At 56.6% G+C, this 6,651-nt stretch overlaps 31 pseudogenes; all 31 read left to right on the plus strand.

Annotated features, from left to right (window-relative positions):
• Positions 1 to 8: 8 nt before the first annotated feature.
• On the plus strand, positions 9 to 127 carry LOC136603526 (5S ribosomal RNA; annotated as a pseudogene).
• An 80-nt stretch (positions 128 to 207) lies between these two features.
• On the plus strand, positions 208 to 326 carry LOC136603571 (5S ribosomal RNA; annotated as a pseudogene).
• An 80-nt stretch (positions 327 to 406) lies between these two features.
• Positions 407 to 525, plus strand: LOC136603602 (5S ribosomal RNA; annotated as a pseudogene).
• An 80-nt stretch (positions 526 to 605) lies between these two features.
• Positions 606 to 724, plus strand: LOC136603527 (5S ribosomal RNA; annotated as a pseudogene).
• An 80-nt stretch (positions 725 to 804) lies between these two features.
• Positions 805 to 923, plus strand: LOC136603560 (5S ribosomal RNA; annotated as a pseudogene).
• An 80-nt stretch (positions 924 to 1,003) lies between these two features.
• Positions 1,004 to 1,122, plus strand: LOC136603528 (5S ribosomal RNA; annotated as a pseudogene).
• Positions 1,123 to 1,202: 80 nt separating this feature from the next.
• LOC136603529 (5S ribosomal RNA) lies at positions 1,203 to 1,321 on the plus strand (annotated as a pseudogene).
• Positions 1,322 to 1,401: 80 nt separating this feature from the next.
• On the plus strand, positions 1,402 to 1,520 carry LOC136603530 (5S ribosomal RNA; annotated as a pseudogene).
• Positions 1,521 to 1,600: 80 nt separating this feature from the next.
• LOC136603532 (5S ribosomal RNA) lies at positions 1,601 to 1,719 on the plus strand (annotated as a pseudogene).
• A 278-nt stretch (positions 1,720 to 1,997) lies between these two features.
• On the plus strand, positions 1,998 to 2,116 carry LOC136603533 (5S ribosomal RNA; annotated as a pseudogene).
• An 80-nt stretch (positions 2,117 to 2,196) lies between these two features.
• Positions 2,197 to 2,315, plus strand: LOC136603534 (5S ribosomal RNA; annotated as a pseudogene).
• Positions 2,316 to 2,395: 80 nt separating this feature from the next.
• Positions 2,396 to 2,514, plus strand: LOC136603535 (5S ribosomal RNA; annotated as a pseudogene).
• An 80-nt stretch (positions 2,515 to 2,594) lies between these two features.
• LOC136603536 (5S ribosomal RNA) lies at positions 2,595 to 2,713 on the plus strand (annotated as a pseudogene).
• Positions 2,714 to 2,793: 80 nt separating this feature from the next.
• Positions 2,794 to 2,912, plus strand: LOC136603605 (5S ribosomal RNA; annotated as a pseudogene).
• An 80-nt stretch (positions 2,913 to 2,992) lies between these two features.
• On the plus strand, positions 2,993 to 3,111 carry LOC136603538 (5S ribosomal RNA; annotated as a pseudogene).
• An 80-nt stretch (positions 3,112 to 3,191) lies between these two features.
• LOC136603539 (5S ribosomal RNA) lies at positions 3,192 to 3,310 on the plus strand (annotated as a pseudogene).
• Positions 3,311 to 3,390: 80 nt separating this feature from the next.
• LOC136603540 (5S ribosomal RNA) lies at positions 3,391 to 3,509 on the plus strand (annotated as a pseudogene).
• Positions 3,510 to 3,589: 80 nt separating this feature from the next.
• LOC136603606 (5S ribosomal RNA) lies at positions 3,590 to 3,708 on the plus strand (annotated as a pseudogene).
• An 80-nt stretch (positions 3,709 to 3,788) lies between these two features.
• LOC136603541 (5S ribosomal RNA) lies at positions 3,789 to 3,907 on the plus strand (annotated as a pseudogene).
• Positions 3,908 to 3,987: 80 nt separating this feature from the next.
• On the plus strand, positions 3,988 to 4,106 carry LOC136603543 (5S ribosomal RNA; annotated as a pseudogene).
• An 80-nt stretch (positions 4,107 to 4,186) lies between these two features.
• LOC136603544 (5S ribosomal RNA) lies at positions 4,187 to 4,305 on the plus strand (annotated as a pseudogene).
• Positions 4,306 to 4,385: 80 nt separating this feature from the next.
• LOC136603580 (5S ribosomal RNA) lies at positions 4,386 to 4,504 on the plus strand (annotated as a pseudogene).
• An 80-nt stretch (positions 4,505 to 4,584) lies between these two features.
• On the plus strand, positions 4,585 to 4,703 carry LOC136603603 (5S ribosomal RNA; annotated as a pseudogene).
• Positions 4,704 to 4,783: 80 nt separating this feature from the next.
• Positions 4,784 to 4,902, plus strand: LOC136603545 (5S ribosomal RNA; annotated as a pseudogene).
• Positions 4,903 to 4,982: 80 nt separating this feature from the next.
• LOC136603562 (5S ribosomal RNA) lies at positions 4,983 to 5,101 on the plus strand (annotated as a pseudogene).
• An 80-nt stretch (positions 5,102 to 5,181) lies between these two features.
• Positions 5,182 to 5,300, plus strand: LOC136603546 (5S ribosomal RNA; annotated as a pseudogene).
• Positions 5,301 to 5,380: 80 nt separating this feature from the next.
• On the plus strand, positions 5,381 to 5,499 carry LOC136603547 (5S ribosomal RNA; annotated as a pseudogene).
• An 80-nt stretch (positions 5,500 to 5,579) lies between these two features.
• LOC136603548 (5S ribosomal RNA) lies at positions 5,580 to 5,698 on the plus strand (annotated as a pseudogene).
• Positions 5,699 to 5,778: 80 nt separating this feature from the next.
• Positions 5,779 to 5,897, plus strand: LOC136603550 (5S ribosomal RNA; annotated as a pseudogene).
• A 278-nt stretch (positions 5,898 to 6,175) lies between these two features.
• On the plus strand, positions 6,176 to 6,294 carry LOC136603551 (5S ribosomal RNA; annotated as a pseudogene).
• Positions 6,295 to 6,374: 80 nt separating this feature from the next.
• On the plus strand, positions 6,375 to 6,493 carry LOC136603611 (5S ribosomal RNA; annotated as a pseudogene).
• The last annotated feature ends 158 nt before the right edge of the window (positions 6,494 to 6,651 follow it).

Below are 6,651 nucleotides of genomic sequence, written 5' to 3' on the forward strand. Positions count from 1 at the left end.
GAGGAGCTGTCAACGGGCATTCTAAGCTGAATGTGCCTGCTCTCGTCAGATCGCGGCCGCCAGCCAGCTTGAGGCCTGGCAAGTACCAGTATGGGTGACCGGCTGGGAATCCCAGGTCCCGTTGACTTTTAAGGCCGTGAGTAGGTTTCTTTCCTTTTCGGAGGTGCGTTCGCACTGCAGAAAGCCCATAGGAAAGGAGGAGGAGCTGTCAACGGGTATTCTAAGCTGAATGTGCCTGCTCTCGTCAGATCGCGGCCGCCAGCCAGCTTGAGGCCTGGCAAGTACCAGTATGGGTGACCGGCTGGGAATCCCAGGTCCCGTTGACTTTTAAGGCCGTGAGTAGGTTTCTTTCCTTTTCGGAGGTGCGTTCGCACTGCAGAAAGCCCATAGGAAAGGAGGAGGAGCTGTCAACGGGCATTCTAAGCTGAATGTGCCTGCTCTCGTCAGATCGCGGCCGCCAGCCAGCTTGAGGCCTGGCAAGTACCAGTATAGGTGACCGGCTGGGAATCCCAGGTCCCGTTGACTTTTAAGGAAGTGAGTAGGTTTCTTTCCTTTTCGGAGGTGCGTTCGCACTGCAGAAAGCCCATAGGAAAGGAGGAGGAGCTGTCAACGGGCATTCTAAGCTGAATGTGCCTGCTCTCGTCAGATCGCGGCCGCCAGCCAGCTTGAGGCCTGGCAAGTACCAGTATGGGTGACCGGCTGGGAATCCCAGGTCCCGTTGACTTTTAAGGCCGTGAGTAGGTTTCTTTCCTTTTCGGAGGTGCGTTCGCACTGCAGAAAGCCCATAGGAAAGGAGGAGGAGCTGTCAACGGGCATTCTAAGCTGAATGTGCCTGCTCTCGTCAGATCGCGGCCGCCAGCCAGCTTGAGGCCTGGCAAGTACCAGTGTGGGTGACCGGCTGGGAATCCCAGGTCCCGTTGACTTTTAAGGCCGTGAGTAGGTTTCTTTCCTTTTCGGAGGTGCGTTCGCACTGCAGAAAGCCCATAGGAAAGGAGGAGGAGCTGTCAACGGGCATTCTAAGCTGAATGTGCCTGCTCTCGTCAGATCGCGGCCGCCAGCCAGCTTGAGGCCTGGCAAGTACCAGTATGGGTGACCGGCTGGGAATCCCAGGTCCCGTTGACTTTTAAGGCCGTGAGTAGGTTTCTTTCCTTTTCGGAGGTGCGTTCGCACTGCAGAAAGCCCATAGGAAAGGAGGAGGAGCTGTCAACGGGCATTCTAAGCTGAATGTGCCTGCTCTCGTCAGATCGCGGCCGCCAGCCAGCTTGAGGCCTGGCAAGTACCAGTATGGGTGACCGGCTGGGAATCCCAGGTCCCGTTGACTTTTAAGGCCGTGAGTAGGTTTCTTTCCTTTTCGGAGGTGCGTTCGCACTGCAGAAAGCCCATAGGAAAGGAGGAGGAGCTGTCAACGGGCATTCTAAGCTGAATGTGCCTGCTCTCGTCAGATCGCGGCCGCCAGCCAGCTTGAGGCCTGGCAAGTACCAGTATGGGTGACCGGCTGGGAATCCCAGGTCCCGTTGACTTTTAAGGCCGTGAGTAGGTTTCTTTCCTTTTCGGAGGTGTGTTCGCACTGCAGAAAGCCCATAGGAAAGGAGTAGGAGCTGTCAACGGGCATTCTAAGCTGAATGTGCCTGCTCTCGTCAGATCGCGGCCGCCAGCCAGCTTGAGGCCTGGCAAGTACCAGTATGGGTGACCGGCTGGGAATCCCAGGTCCCGTTGACTTTTAAGGCCGTGAGTAGGTTTCTTTCCTTTTCGGAGGTGCGTTCGCACTGCAGAAAGCCCATAGGAAAGGAGGAGGAGCTGTCAACGGCATTCTAAGCTGAATGTGCCTGCTCTCGTCAGATCGCGGCCGCCAGCCAGCTTGAGGCCTGGCAAGTACCAGTATGGGTGACCGGCTGGGAATCCCAGGTCCCGTTGACTTTTAAGGCCGTGAGTAGGTTTCTTTCCTTTTCGGAGGTGCGTTCGCACTGCAGAAAGCCCATAGGAAAGGAGGAGTAGCTGTCAACGGGCATTCTAAGCTGAATGTGCCTGCTCTCGTCAGATCGCGGCCGCCAGCCAGCTTGAGGCCTGGCAAGTACCAGTATGGGTGACCGGCTGGGAATCCCAGGTCCCGTTGACTTTTAAGGCCGTGAGTAGGTTTCTTTCCTTTTCGGAGGTGCGTTCGCACTGCAGAAAGCCCATAGGAAAGGAGGAGGAGCTGTCAACGGGCATTCTAAGCTGAATGTGCCTGCTCTCGTCAGATCGCGGCCGCCAGCCAGCTTGAGGCCTGGCAAGTACCAGTATGGGTGACCGGCTGGGAATCCCAGGTCCCGTTGACTTTTAAGGCCGTGAGTAGGTTTCTTTCCTTTTCGGAGGTGCGTTCGCACTGCAGAAAGCCCATAGGAAAGGAGTAGGAGCTGTCAACGGGCATTCTAAGCTGAATGTGCCTGCTCTCGTCAGATCGCGGCCGCCAGCCAGCTTGAGGCCTGGCAAGTACCAGTATGGGTGACCGGCTGGGAATCCCAGGTCCCGTTGACTTTTAAGGCCGTGAGTAGGTTTCTTTCCTTTTCGGAGGTGCGTTCGCACTGCAGAAAGCCCATAGGAAAGGAGGAGGAGCTGTCAACGGGCATTCTAAGCTGAATGTGCCTGCTCTCGTCAGATCGCGGCCGCCAGCCAGCTTGAGGCCTGGCAAGTACCAGTATGGGTGACCGGCTGGGAATCCCAGGTCCCGTTGACTTTTAAGGCCGTGAGTAGGTTTCTTTCCTTTTCGGAGGTGCGTTCGCACTGCAGAAAGCCCATAGGAAAGGAGGAGGAGCTGTCAACGGGCATTCTAAGCTGAATGTGCCTGCTCTTGTCAGATCGCGGCCGCCAGCCAGCTTGAGGCCTGGCAAGTACCAGTGTGGGTGACCGGCTGGGAATCCCAGGTCCCGTTGACTTTTAAGGCCGTGAGTAGGTTTCTTTCCTTTTCGGAGGTGCGTTCGCACTGCAGAAAGCCCATAGGAAAGGAGGAGGAGCTGTCAACGGGCATTCTAAGCTGAATGTGCCTGCTCTCGTCAGATCGCGGCCGCCAGCCAGCTTGAGGCCTGGCAAGTACCAGTATGGGTGACCGGCTGGGAATCCCAGGTCCCGTTGACTTTTAAGGCCGTGAGTAGGTTTCTTTCCTTTTCGGAGGTGCGTTCGCACTGCAGAAAGCCCATAGGAAAGGAGTAGGAGCTGTCAACGGGCATTCTAAGCTGAATGTGCCTGCTCTCGTCAGATCGCGGCCGCCAGCCAGCTTGAGGCCTGGCAAGTACCAGTATGGGTGACCGGCTGGGAATCCCAGGTCCCGTTGACTTTTAAGGCCGTGAGTAGGTTTCTTTCCTTTTCGGAGGTGCGTTCGCACTGCAGAAAGCCCATAGGAAAGGAGGAGGAGCTGTCAACGGGCATTCTAAGCTGAATGTGCCTGCTCTCGTCAGATCGCGGCCGCCAGCCAGCTTGAGGCCTGGCAAGTACCAGTATGGGTGACCGGCTGGGAATCCCAGGTCCCGTTGACTTTTAAGGCCGTGAGTAGGTTTCTTTCCTTTTCGGAGGTGCGTTCGCACTGCAGAAAGCCCATAGGAAAGGAGGAGGAGCTGTCAACGGGCATTCTAAGCTGAATGTGCCTGCTCTTGTCAGATCGCGGCCGCCAGCCAGCTTGAGGCCTGGCAAGTACCAGTGTGGGTGACCGGCTGGGAATCCCAGGTCCCGTTGACTTTTAAGGCCGTGAGTAGGTTTCTTTCCTTTTCGGAGGTGCGTTCGCACTGCAGAAAGCCCATAGGAAAGGAGGAGGAGCTGTCAACGGGCATTCTAAGCTGAATGTGCCTGCTCTCGTCAGATCGCGGCCGCCAGCCAGCTTGAGGCCTGGCAAGTACCAGTATGGGTGACCGGCTGGGAATCCCAGGTCCCGTTGACTTTTAAGGCCGTGAGTAGGTTTCTTTCCTTTTCGGAGGTGCGTTCGCACTGCAGAAAGCCCATAGGAAAGGAGGAGGAGCTGTCAACGGGCATTCTAAGCTGAATGTGCCTGCTCTCGTCAGATCGCGGCCGCCAGCCAGCTTGAGGCCTGGCAAGTACCAGTATGGGTGACCGGCTGGGAATCCCAGGTCCCGTTGACTTTTAAGGCCGTGAGTAGGTTTCTTTCCTTTTCGGAGGTGCGTTCGCACTGCAGAAAGCCCATAGGAAAGGAGGAGGAGCTGTCAACGGGCATTCTAAGCTGAATGTGCCTGCTCTCGTCAGATCGCGGCCGCCAGCCAGCTTGAGGCCTGGCAAGTACCAGTATGGGTGACCGGCTGGGAATCCCAGGTCCCGTTGACTTTTAAGGCCGTGAGTAGGTTTCTTTCCTTTTCGGAGGTGCGTTCGCACTGCAGAAAGCCCATAGGAAAGGAGGAGGAGCTGTCAACGGGTATTCTAAGCTGAATGTGCCTGCTCTCGTCAGATCGCGGCCGCCAGCCAGCTTGAGGCCTGGCAAGTACCAGTGTGGGTGACCGGCTGGGAATCCCAGGTCCCGTTGACTTTTAAGGCCGTGAGTAGGTTTCTTTCCTTTTCGGAGGTGCGTTCGCACTGCAGAAAGCCCATAGGAAAGGAGGAGGAGCTGTCAACGGGCATTCTAAGCTGAATGTGCCTGCTCTCGTCAGATCGCGGCCGCCAGCCAGCTTGAGGCCTGGCAAGTACCAGTATAGGTGACCGGCTGGGAATCCCAGGTCCCGTTGACTTTTAAGGAAGTGAGTAGGTTTCTTTCCTTTTCGGAGGTGCGTTCGCACTGCAGAAAGCCCATAGGAAAGGAGGAGGAGCTGTCAACGGGCATTCTAAGCTGAATGTGCCTGCTCTCGTCAGATCGCGGCCGCCAGCCAGCTTGAGGCCTGGCAAGTACCAGTATGGGTGACCGGCTGGGAATCCCAGGTCCCGTTGACTTTTAAGGCCGTGAGTAGGTTTCTTTCCTTTTCGGAGGTGCGTTCGCACTGCAGAAAGCCCATAGGAAAGGAGGAGGAGCTGTCAACGGGCATTCTAAGCTGAATGTGCCTGCTCTCGTCAGATCGCGGCCGCCAGCCAGCTTGAGGCCTGGCAAGTACCAGTGTGGGTGACCGGCTGGGAATCCCAGGTCCCGTTGACTTTTAAGGCCGTGAGTAGGTTTCTTTCCTTTTCGGAGGTGCGTTCGCACTGCAGAAAGCCCATAGGAAAGGAGGAGGAGCTGTCAACGGGCATTCTAAGCTGAATGTGCCTGCTCTCGTCAGATCGCGGCCGCCAGCCAGCTTGAGGCCTGGCAAGTACCAGTATGGGTGACCGGCTGGGAATCCCAGGTCCCGTTGACTTTTAAGGCCGTGAGTAGGTTTCTTTCCTTTTCGGAGGTGCGTTCGCACTGCAGAAAGCCCATAGGAAAGGAGGAGGAGCTGTCAACGGGCATTCTAAGCTGAATGTGCCTGCTCTCGTCAGATCGCGGCCGCCAGCCAGCTTGAGGCCTGGCAAGTACCAGTATGGGTGACCGGCTGGGAATCCCAGGTCCCGTTGACTTTTAAGGCCGTGAGTAGGTTTCTTTCCTTTTCGGAGGTGCGTTCGCACTGCAGAAAGCCCATAGGAAAGGAGGAGAAGCTGTCAACGGGCATTCTAAGCTGAATGTGCCTGCTCTCGTCAGATCGCGGCCGCCAGCCAGCTTGAGGCCTGGCAAGTACCAGTATGGGTGACCGGCTGGGAATCCCAGGTCCCGTTGACTTTTAAGGCCGTGAGTAGGTTTCTTTCCTTTTCGGAGGTGTGTTCGCACTGCAGAAAGCCCATAGGAAAGGAGTAGGAGCTGTCAACGGGCATTCTAAGCTGAATGTGCCTGCTCTCGTCAGATCGCGGCCGCCAGCCAGCTTGAGGCCTGGCAAGTACCAGTATGGGTGACCGGCTGGGAATCCCAGGTCCCGTTGACTTTTAAGGCCGTGAGTAGGTTTCTTTCCTTTTCGGAGGTGCGTTCGCACTGCAGAAAGCCCATAGGAAAGGAGGAGGAGCTGTCAACGGCATTCTAAGCTGAATGTGCCTGCTCTCGTCAGATCGCGGCCGCCAGCCAGCTTGAGGCCTGGCAAGTACCAGTATGGGTGACCGGCTGGGAATCCCAGGTCCCGTTGACTTTTAAGGCCGTGAGTAGGTTTCTTTCCTTTTCGGAGGTGCGTTCGCACTGCAGAAAGCCCATAGGAAAGGAGGAGGAGCTGTCAACGGGCATTCTAAGCTGAATGTGCCTGCTCTCGTCAGATCGCGGCCGCCAGCCAGCTTGAGGCCTGGCAAGTACCAGTATGGGTGACCGGCTGGGAATCCCAGGTCCCGTTGACTTTTAAGGCCGTGAGTAGGTTTCTTTCCTTTTCGGAGGTGCGTTCGCACTGCAGAAAGCCCATAGGAAAGGAGGAGGAGCTGTCAACGGGCATTCTAAGCTGAATGTGCCTGCTCTCGTCAGATCGCGGCCGCCAGCCAGCTTGAGGCCTGGCAAGTACCAGTATGGGTGACCGGCTGGGAATCCCAAGTCCTGTTGACTTTTAAGGCCGTGAGTAGGTTTCTTTCCTTTTCGGAGGTGCGTTCGCACTGCAGAAAGCCCATAGGAAAGGAGGAGGAGCTGTCAACGGGCATTCTAAGCTGAATGTGCCTGCTCTCGTCAGATCGCGGCCGCCAGCCAGCTTGAGGCCTGGCAAGTAA

The sequence above is a fragment of the Eleutherodactylus coqui genome, unplaced genomic scaffold, assembly GCF_035609145.1.
Source record: "Eleutherodactylus coqui strain aEleCoq1 unplaced genomic scaffold, aEleCoq1.hap1 HAP1_SCAFFOLD_761, whole genome shotgun sequence".
Classification (NCBI taxonomy): domain Eukaryota; kingdom Metazoa; phylum Chordata; class Amphibia; order Anura; family Eleutherodactylidae; genus Eleutherodactylus; species Eleutherodactylus coqui.